This window comes from Thamnophis elegans, chromosome 2, assembly GCF_009769535.1.
Source record: "Thamnophis elegans isolate rThaEle1 chromosome 2, rThaEle1.pri, whole genome shotgun sequence".
Lineage (NCBI taxonomy): Eukaryota > Metazoa > Chordata > Lepidosauria > Squamata > Colubridae > Thamnophis > Thamnophis elegans.
In genome coordinates, this window is record NC_045542.1 from 22,248,165 (window position 1) to 22,259,957 (window position 11,793).

The window sequence follows — 11,793 nt, forward strand, 5'->3', positions numbered from 1 at the left end:
TTCGAACGGTTCATTAAATGAACTGTTGTATGTCGAGGATGACTTGGATTAGAATTCCCATTGCCAAAAAAGATCGCCATTGCCAGAAAAGATGACTGGCCTACAATGCCTTCCCGAATAACCTAAGGGATTGGGAACAAAGGGACAATGGAGCAGTGAATGAATGGCGGTGGAGAATTAGTTCAGGGTTTTAAACAACAGGTATCAGAAACGCTCCAGTTAGAACAGTGTTTCTCAACCTTGGTCACTTGAAGATGCATGGACTTCAACTCCCAGAATCCCCCAGCCAGCTGGCTGGGGAATTCTGGGAGTTGAAGTCCACGCATCTTCAGGTGGACAAAGGTTGAGAAGCACTGCTTTAGAAGAAAATAGAGATAAGGGAATTGGATAATGGGGTACAGATGTTTCTGGTTGTTCCATCCCAGAAGGAGCATTCTTATACTGGTGAAAGTATGAATAACAACTAAGGCCTACCCTTTTCTAAATACTGTTGTACTCACTGGGGTTACCTTTGAACGGAGGCCTCTGTGATTGCAGTGCAAATTACCAGGGTCTTAAAAGAACCTTCTGGGTGTGGAAAGGTTAAAAAGATTTGGGTCTTTCTGATCATATTCTGATTAGCGCAGATGGAACTATCTCCTTTCCTTTCTGAAGACACTTGTATCCTCAAGCCAGTGCCTGCTTGTCATGTTGGGCTGGAACTACAGTTCCTATAATACTCAACTTACATGGCAGACCAACTGAAATCGGAGAAGAGGGGGCTCAAGACATATAAAAAGCATTGTGTGGAGGATGAGTGACTTGCAGTTGAAAGTATCTAGTGGCAGGACCAGTTTGGGGGCCTTTTATTCATAAAGTCTGCACCAGTTAAAAAGCTGCTCTGAGCTGCTGGTGATCAACCCTCCTCTCCCTTTCTCTCCCGCCTCCCCCTCCTCCTCCCTTCCTCTCCCTTCCTTCCCCTCTCTCTCCTCTCCTCTCTCCTATCATTATCCTATCTACCATCTCTCTCTCTCCTTCCCTCCCTCCTCTCTCTCCTCTCTATCTCTCTCTTTTCATTATCCTATCTATCATATCTATCTATCATATCTATCTATCTATCTATCTATCTATCTATCTATCTATCTATCTATCTATCTATCTATCATCTATCATCTTTGTCTGTCTGTCTGTTGTTAAACTTTCAGTGGGAAAGTGTTCATAGTTCCTAAGTGAACAATAGTTACTACTCATTGTACATGTTCAAAGTGTTCTCTATTCATGTTTCTTTGCTTCATGGAGACATGGAGTTAAGAGGGACCATTGACTCCAACTTTGCTCAGTGCAGGTGTCCCAATCAGAGCAGCCAAACTAGATGGCTGCTTTGCCTCTGAACATATTCAATGATCCATAGGATTTAGCTTTCCTGAACATCCTGTTGCTCTTCTTAGCAGCTGCTCCATTTTTTTCTGAATCTTTTAAAAATACGCTGCTCAGAACTTGCTGCAATATGCAAGGTGGGGGGTGGGCAGGTGTCTCATCAAAGCAGAATACTTATGTCTTGGGGTTTGTAAATTATACTTCTGATGATGATGCACTCTACAATTTCATTACAATATCTTTTTTGCAGCCATATCTGTCTCCTGGCTCAGACCTAGTTTCAAGTCAATTTCCAAGATGTTTTTACAAATAATTTTGCCAGGTCATCCTGTACCTGTGCATTTGATATTTTCTTCTCCACCTAAGAATTCTGCATTTATCTATATTAAATTTCATTTTTTAATCTTCAGCCCATTTTTCTAATCTCCACTGAGATCACTTTGCAGTTTATTTCAGTGTCCTAAAGTATTTCTTTTAATGTTGTACACCACCCTGAGTCCTTGGGAGAAGGGCGGCATATAAATCTAATAAACCTAAACCTATTTGTTTCAACCCCAAATCTGATAGGTATTACTTCTACCTCTTTACCCACTGTATATTGTTTAGAAACAAATATGGAAATGTAGGTGGCCCTGATGACCTAATTCTCGTGGTAGCCTACAGTACATGTTGTCCAGTGGTGGGTTGCAGGCGGTACGCCCTCGTATGCACATACCGGAGCCAACCTGGAGCACCGGATACTGTTCTGGTATGGTATTCCGCAGGGCCCACCAGCCTACCGAGCTCCTTACCGGTGTTTAAAGGCTTCTGCGCTTCTGTGCAAGCGCATGGCACATACAGCACCTGCGCAATGCTCTGTGGAGCAGCTGGAGCATCATGGAGGCACTAAGATGCATGTGCAGGCTGCGTGCATGTGCATGCATGATGCGTGCGTCCATGAGGACGCCGCCAGCCCCGTTCCAACCGTACCGGTTGGAATGGGATTTGAAACCCACCACTGATGTTGTCTTGGCTCAATTTGATGAGAATCCACTCCTTGGGTACCATTTTCAAGATAGCTCTGCATCTGCTTAATTGCTATGCCATCCATTCCACCGTTAAGTTTTTTTATGAGTAGCGCATCATATGTTCTATAATCAAACAATGTGCAATGCATTGTGAGGAATATTCTAGGCTCTGTTGGAAAACAAAACACTCATATTCATGCCAAACTCTATTGTGATGGCGTGTCGTCTTATGGATTTAACAAAGGAACATCTGGTTGTGGTTTTTTGGGGTGAGTTAGATTGTGTTAGTCCTGAGTGGACAGGGTTCTCAGGACGATGAACTCAGCTATCTGTATAGCTAAGGTTTCTCACAGGATGTGTGATTGAATCCAGGTGGAGGTGAATTCCATCTGTGAGAGAGAGGATAATCTCATTAATGCTTACAGAGGCAGTGGTCCACCCATGGGGTGAAATTCAGCAGGTTCTGGAGAACTGGTAGCGGAAATTTTGTGTAGTCCAGTAAACCAGCAAATACCACCTCTAGCTGGCCCTAGAGTGGGGAGGGAATGGGGATTTTGCAGTATCCTTCCCCCAGGAGTGGGGTGGGAATGGAGATTTTGCAATATCCTTCCCCCACAAGTGGGGAGGGAATGGGGATTTTGCAGTATCCTTCCCCTGTAGGAAGTTATCACCCAGCCCTCTCCCAGAAAAATGAAATATCCTAGGAAATATTGAAAAGGCAGAATATTTCCCTAGATATGAAAAGGAAGAAACATGTTTTAAAGACAGAGTAGCTTCCTGCAGCTCCCTGTCTACCCCCCTTGTCAATGGGCCATTAAGATGCCCAAGCCAGTCCCTTTACTCTTTAATAAAGAGTTCTCCTCTTCAGCTCCAGAGTGATGGGATTAAGGCATGATTAGTCTTTACCCACCCACCACATGGCATCTGAAAACTCAACGAAACCTAGATTCAAAACACAGCCTAGACAGTTGTTCCTGCATGGCCCCATGGGAGTCTGACAACCAATCAGAATATATTTCTTACACAGGAACAGGAAACAGAGAATTGGGGCTGAACAGAGTATAAAAGGCCCAGCAAGCCCCTTCCTCATCCCTTTCTCTTCTTCCTCACCCAACATTGAAGCATGTGATCACCTTTTCTGTTCAGGACTCAAGCCATGTGATCCTGTCCACCATTAAACCATCTTTACAAGCAGCCTCCATGTCTCCAGTGTCTTTTTCCCCACTAGGCTGGAATACTGTAACGTGCTCTACATGGGGCTGCCCTTGAAGAGCATCCGGAGACTTCAGCTAGTCCAGAATGCGGCCGCGCGAGTGATCGTGGGCGCACCACGGTTCGCCCACATAACACCGATCCTCCGTGAGCTGCACTGGCTACCTGTCGATCTCCGGGTGCACTTCAAGGTCCTACTCACCACCTATAAAGCGCTCCATGGTAGTGGATCTGGCTATTTGAGAGACCGCCTTCTGCCAATTATCTCCCTGCTTCCCATCAGATCGCATAGAGTTGGCCTCCTCCGTATTCCATCCGCCAGTCAGTGCCGACTGGCGACTACTCGGAGGAGAGCCTTCTCTGTTGCGGCTCCGACACTATGGAACAATCTCCCCGTGGAGATTCGTACCCTCACCACTGTCCAGGCCTTCCGCACAGCCCTCAAGAACTGGCTAGCCCGTCAGGCCTGGGGATAAGTCTATTTTCGCCCCTCCCGAATGTTGAGTGAATGTTGAGGTTTACTGTTTAATTTACCTTTGTTCACATTTCTTTTTGTACTGTCCTACACTCCCTTTCCTTTGTGATTGTAAGCCGCCCTGAGTCCCCTCAGGGAAAAGGGCGGCCTATAAATGTCCAATAAATACAAATACAAAATAAATACTTGGAGCTGAACCTAGAATGACATTTCTTTCATAACCCCAGGAGTGGGGAAGGAATGGAGATTTTGCAGTATCCTTCCCCTCCACTCCCACCAAGCCACGCCTACAGAACCGGTAGTAAAAAGATTGAATTTTACCACTGGTCCACCCTCTTCTCAAGAAGCCTTTGTTGGACAAGATGAAGATGCTGAGAAAGTGGTCACCCTGCAGTTGTAAAGAGCCTTGAAGGAAGTAGGTTATCTGGACTCATTTTTGTCCTGTATAAGGACTATGTATAAGACTGTGACAGCATTGACCATGGTTGTGGATGACCTCTGGCAAGAGCAGGATAGGAATGGTTCTCCTACATCTCTTAGCAGCTGTCAGTATACCATCAATCATGATGTCCTTCTAGACTGACTCAGAGATTGGGAGGGGGGGCATAATGCTACAATGGTTCTTCTCCTTTTTCTAGGGCTAATTCCAGTCTGGATTATTAGGAGATGAGAGGTCTGTCCCAAACCCACTTAAGGATCTCTTCTCCCACTGCTTCGTAGATTTCCAGATGCCCTGGTAGCCACTTATTAAGCTTTCATGGCATGGGACTGGGTTATTTGTGGAACCACCTTGCTCTGACCTTGGCTTCCCCAAAAAGCACAAAGCAGATTCCTGGTGAATGTGAATTCTTTTCATTCACATTCAGCAAAGGCCTGGTAAACAGTCTTTCAAAGGTGAATTTTTGACCACAGACTTTATGTAGCTTGAAAGCTGCCATGTACATATTTTCTAAATGAGGTGCTGTGCAAGGAAAGCCTTGGCACAGAGTCCCTGAGATTCACAGATAGATCTTCACACTCCTGAAATGAATGAACAAATGATTTTTTCCCCTGCAAAAGCCCACTTCCTTTTCGCTCCTCTTTTACTGTCCATCTGTGGCCTTACTCCCAGGTCGACCCTAATTTCTTAGCTGTTCTTTTATTCCGGCAGCTCTGCGCATGGGCACACTGAGAACAGGCTCCAGCTGTTCCTCTGCCTCACTGCTATCTAGCTCCCAAGGCAGCTGAGAACTGCCAGACAGCCCTGGCCCCATCTCTGGTTCTGACACAGAGCCCTCGTCTGAGCCTTCTCCACCCTCCAGGACTGGCCAATGTTCCTCCCCAACCTCCTCACTTCCAATTCTGCTGCCAGTTGGCTCTGTCTCTCTCCCTGCCTAAATCCAACAGCATGGGCATGCTTCAGATTCTGCCCTGTGTGCGCCTTTTCAGTTACAGTGCCTACCCTCTGGAATACCCTACCCTGAGGTTCATTTGGCCTTGACCTTGCTAGCATTTTGTAAATTTTTGAAGGCCTGGATGTTGTCTTGGCATGTGATTTTGTACAGTTTGAGTGGGTTTTGGTGCCATTGTGTTATATTGTTATCATTATTGTATTTTTTTTTCTGTTGTTGGTTCTGGGAGGAACAGACTCAGGCTCAGTCCTGACAAAACCAAATGGCTATGTCTACCTACGTCTTCTGGAATTAGAAATATTCCAATATTGACTCTCCATGCACTTCACATTCAAGGTTTGTGAATGAACTGGGGGTCCTCTTGGACTCTCAGGTCATGTGCCAGCTGTACAGAGAGCCAAGGTGGCGCAGTGGTTAGGGTGCAGTACTGCAGCCACTTCAGCTGACTGCTAGTTCTGCAGTTCGGTGGTTCAAATCTCACTGGCTCAGGGTTGACTCAGCCTTCCATCCTTCCGAGGTGGGTAAAATGAGGACCCAGATTGTGGGGGCAATATGCCGACTCTGTAAACCGCTTAGAGGGCTGAAAGCCCTATGAAGCGGTATATAAGTCTAACTGCTATTGCTATTGCTACCCTTTTCTGAATTGGGAAGCTTATCAGACAATCATTCTAATCACCTGAATTACTGTAATGCGTCTAAATGGGACTGCCCTTGAAGACTGCCGGGAAGCTACAACTGGTCCAGAATGCAGCCACATAGGTAGTGATGGGGATGCTGCATTTTGATGCATGCATGACTCCATGGCTTCGGAGCTCTACTGATTGTCAACTGGCCTCTGGGTGCAAGCCAAGATGCTGGTCCTTTGTGGCATGAGTCCTGGTTATTATTTACTTATTTAATCAACTTGCATACCTTCCCATAAATGTTTCTGGGTGATGAACAATAAAAAAAAAAAATCAAAACAGCTCAGTTTGCAATCACTAGCATAGACAGGAGACGGGTCCTTTCACACACGGATCCTGGACATGCAACTAGGTCTTTAAGACTTTATGAAAGGGCATCTGGATCAGGGTCATCCTGATTTCTGGAAGCAGAATTTATCTGAAGATCCAGTTATCTCCAGTCTTCCCTACCCATCCAGTTCAGCCTAGCAGGTAAATGCACCCTGGGTTCCATCAATTAAAGAATGTCATGTTACAGGACTGAGGAAACTCATCTACTCAGCTGCAATTCTTGCCCCTCTAGAATGCTGTGCACTGAGAAATTTTGTGTGGCAGCCATCCTTATATCATCCAGGGAATTACTGAAGCCTTGGTGTTCTCCCAGACTATGAGGACCAAGTGATTGTGGAGCCCCAATTTTATGTTTTATTGTATTTTTTGGAGTATAAGATGCACCCTTTTCCCTCAAAAAAGAGGGTGACAACAGCATTTTTAGCCTGCTGAAACCACGCCCCCTTTGCAAAAATGAATGTGCAGAGGGTTTGGGAGGCTTATAAAGTGATTCTGAGGGCTGGGGACGCCAAAAAAGAGCAAAAAACAGGCCATTTTTGCCCCTCTATCTCCCAGGAGCATTCTACAAGCATCCCAAACCCTCTGCATGCCTCCCCTTTTTTTGCAAAAAATGGACAGGTTTTTGCTCGTTCCCCCCCCCCCAGCTCCGAGGAGCACTCTACAAGCCTCCCAAAGCTTTGCATGCCCCCCTCCTTTTTTGCAAAAAATGAGGCGTGCAGAGTGCTTGGGAGGCCTGCAGAGTGCAAAAACTTTTTTTTAAATTTACCTCTTCAAAATCATGGTGCATCTTATACTCCGGTGCGTCTTATAATCTGAAAAATATGATAGTTTTAGTATTTTGCTCTTCCATTCAGTTGTATGCTTTTAAAACTTGTTTTTTTTACCTGTAAACTACCAATTAGGAGATAAGCAGCCTATTTAATGAATGAATAAATTAATAGCACATTTTATTCACTTATGAATAATTGGGATATTACTTAGGATTGCAAAGACACCCCGACTCCAAATCTAACCACATGGGATGGCTTCACAAAGCATGCCAGGTACAATATATTGCTGACTCTTTTGTGGATTAGGCCATACAAATCTCATTGTGTTTTCTCCATATTACAACACTCAGGATTTCAAAAGCTGTTTTGCTAATATGGTGACAAATACTCTGTTAGGCTTGGCATATTTGTTTATTTATTTATATCCTTCATTATTATTTTTTACTAATAACTTGAAGTGGCGAACATAGCCAACGCATCTTTCTCTTTCTACTTTATATTTTCCATATAAAGTAGGCAAGAAAAGATCCAAAATAATTTAAAGGTGTGTATCTATGGGGATAGAAGTAAATATCCTCCCTTTTGTTCACATTGAAGATTCCATGAAATCCTTTAGTGAAAGTAATTCCTGGGATAGAACAAGTAGTCAGTTACATTTATCCCAGTATCTATTCAAAAGGTTCAAATAGAAACCATGGATATTTTCCCAAATGGAATCTGCAACTTAACACATAAGTAGCATTTCCTAAAAAGATCTCCATTAGATTTCAGAAGTGTTGGGAAGACTCACATGACACCAGGACACAGCAATCATCATATGTCAGTTGCCAAGTGGGTGAATTTTGATCACCTGACCATGGAAGTTGCTGCAATTTTCATAAGCGTGAAAAATGGTCACAAGTGACTTTTTTCAATGCTGTCATAACTTTATCATAACAGGTCACTAAATGAACTGTTGTAAGTCAAGGACTGCCTGATCACTGTTGGAGGATAAACTCTCCCAAGCATAGTACTTCCAGGAAATTTCTTACTTACCTTGCTAACAACTTTTACCTTCAAAAGTGAGGGAAGGCGCAAGAGGATTAATCGGTTTCATAAGCTATAAATCAGTTTGAAAGGTTTAGCTGGGGAAGTGGAAGTAGCAGGGACGCTGGAGGAAAGTGAGTATGTAATGCTGGAGTTTTTGATATAAGGGAACTGAAAAAAGAATATCGGCAAATGTAAAACGTCAAAAAAGATTTCAAAGGTCTCAGTAGGCTTCCATAACCGAAGATCTGTCAAAGGCCCAGGATGGAAATTTTAAAAGCGAAGTTATGAAGAACACAATTATAGTCAATACCAGAGGTGGTATTTAGCCTGTTCTGACCAGTTCTGGGGAACTGATAGCGGAAATTTTGAATAGTTTGGACAACTGGCAAATACCACCTCTGGCTGGCCCCGCCCCAATCTAATCGCTGCCTCCCGAGTCACAGTTGATCGGGGTCCCAGCTGATTGACTGGTCTTGTTCTGTTGCCCTGCACAGAACGGAGCTGGTTAGTGCGGTTGGGAGGGAATGGGGATTTTACAGTATTCTTGCCCTGGAGTGGGGAGGAAATGGGGATTTTACAGTATCCTTCCCCTGTCACACCCACCAAGCAATGCCCGCCGAACCACACCACGCCCACAGAACCATTAGTAAGAATTTTGAATCCCACAAGAAGATAGGAAAAGAAGCTTATGGTAACACTAAAAGCTAAATGAATGTCTGAAAACAAAGAGGAGAAAGTGACTTATGACCGTTTTTTACCCTTATGACCATCGCAGCATCCCCATGGTTACATGATTTGCATTTGGATGCTTGACCACTGACTCACATTTATGACAGTTGCTGTGTCCCTGAGTCATGTGATCCCCTTCTGCGACCTTCTGTCAAGCAAAGTCAATGGGGAAACCAGATTCATTTAACAACCGGGTTACTAATTTCGCAACCGCAGTGATTCACTTAACAAATATGGCAAGAAAAGTTGTAAAATGGAGCAATATTCATTGAACAAATTTCTCTCTTAGCAACATAAATTTGGGGCTGAATTGTGGTTGTACGTTGAGGACTACCAGTATGAAAATGCAGCGCTCACAACTCCAATGTTGATTACATCTTATCTAATAGAAAAACTTGATGTTCCAGAAGGCACATCTGAAGAGCAGGACAAAGGGATAGATTTGAAACCTGAGACTGAAGCAGACATGGTCAGAAAACCCCTCCTCACTGTGAATCATCTTAAATTTTCAGCAGATGAATTCTGTGGCTACTGAGGGAATGAGCTTATAGTCTTGTGAAACATCCTGTGCTAAAAAAGAAATCCTGAAGAGGTGCCAGAACGGTAAAAAAAAAAAAAAAATCCTCAAAAGGTAAGAAAATGTAAATTAAAAAAAAAGCTAGAGATTTGCCAGACCAGACATTGAAAGCTAGAAAGTTTCTACCACGGATAACTGAGAGATTTTGCACTGTATGCATTCTAAAAACAAAGCAGTGTCCAACAACAGCCTAGATTTGACAGGAACAGAGTTTGTTAATCAAATAGTTTTTCTTCATTGAATACCCTTACTAGATAGTGGGGATGTTGTGGATGCAATATATCTTGATTTAAGCGAAGCATTAGACAAAGTGCTCCACAGCAGTCTGATTAGCGTATTTGTTTTCAGAAAGTCTTCAGACACGAATGACCTCTGCTGCCCAAATAATACACCGTGAATGCTCTCTTGAATATGTTGTTGTTTCACTAGAAGTTGCATTTACAGTAAACAGTATTCACAATTGTTGTTGTAATTGTCTATATTAGAGTGAGCCTGACAAAAGTGACATAAATCTGTATATAAGAATGAATGAATGGACTTTCATGGTAAATTCTAAATTTCTCCTGGTAAAACGCAGTCCAAGGTAATGAAGATCAGTTTGTTAGTTTCTAACTTGCATCTTTACCAGTTTTATGCAGCTTTTAAAAACTCTTCAGTTTTTGCTTTAATTACTTTCCCATATTCAAGACATCGGCCTAGAGAAATCTGGGTAAAACTCTTCAGTTTTTGCTTTAACTACTTTCCCATATTCAACATATCGGCCTAGAGAAATCTGGGTATCCCCAATAGTGAGGATTCCATAAAGACTTTCTCTCTGGGCATTCTTCACTTTAATTCAGGCTGCTTAATTCTGATTTTGAAGGTTTCAAGAACAAGATAGTTTAATGCACACCTGGAAAAAAAAATGTCCACACTGTTGGGGGGCCGCCAGCAGAGCTGGCAGCAGAGTCGAACAGTGAGGAGGTTTGGGAAGAGCATGGGCCAGTCCTGGAGGCTGGGGAAGGCTTGGCTGAGGGCTCTGCATCGGAGGCAGAGACAGGGCAGAGGCCATCTGGCAGTGATCAGGTGCCTATGGAGCTAGACAGCAGTGAGGCAGAGGAACAGCTGGAGCCTGTTCCCAGTGTGCAGATGCGCAGAGCTGCCAGAAGAAAAGAACAACTCAGAAACCAGGGTAGACTTGGGAGTAAAGTCACAGGTGGAAGGTGATTGGCCCCTCCCATAGGAAATAAAAGAGGAGCGAAAGGGGAGTGGGCTTTTGCAGGAAACAATGTGTTCGGTCGTTTGTTAGATTCGTTTCAGGGGTGTGAAGATCTGTCTGTGAATCTCATGAACTCTGTGCTCAGTCTTTCCTTGCACAGCACCTCATTTGGAAAATATTTGTATGGCCGCTTTCCAAGATAGATAAGGTCTGTAGTCATAAACATTCCTTTGAAAGACGGTTTGCCAGGCCTTGCTGAATGTGAATGAGAGAAATTCACATTCATTTAATAAAGGGGTTTTGTTGGGATCGTGCTTTGTTTTGCCTCGTGCTTTTTGGGGAAGCCTAGGTCAGAACACACACCAAGACGGAGATGGTCTGAGTTATGTGTCCATGCAACAACCACTTAAGTCACTTGGAAATACCACTGGCACCATTGGTTCTTGGGCTGAAGAGGATAATAAGGTATGCTGTGCTTTTTCTCTTAAGTGAAAGCAAAGCCCCAAGTCTTGTATTTGCTATGAGGCTTTTACAAACGCTCCATAGATCAGCCCAATCCAAAGAGGTAGACCACTTGAGGAGGGGCTCCGAAGGCAGAATCCACATCCTGGGAACCAGCTTCCAAGAGATTTTGGTCAGAAAGGAAAAGGTAGCATCAAGGGCCTACCTGCTCCAAAGTTCATTTTATACTTCATGGCCCAATTTATATCCCCATTCTTCCTCAGGGATGGGAATATCCTAGCAAGGTCATCATCAGTTACTATTTCAAATACCATGCACCAATATAAAGACACCAAGAATGGAAGGGAAATGGTGGGGAATACAAAAGGAAATTCTGGAATCACCACTATACTTTGCCTTTGCACTACCTGCTACTAATGGTGCAAGGTTTTAGAATCTACTCCTAGACTAAAGATACAGGTCATCTTCAACTTACAATCATTCAGTTAGTGACTGTTTGAAAGTATACTGGCACTGAACAAAAAGCATTTTTCACATTTACAACCTTTGTAGCACCCATGTGATCAAATTTTGC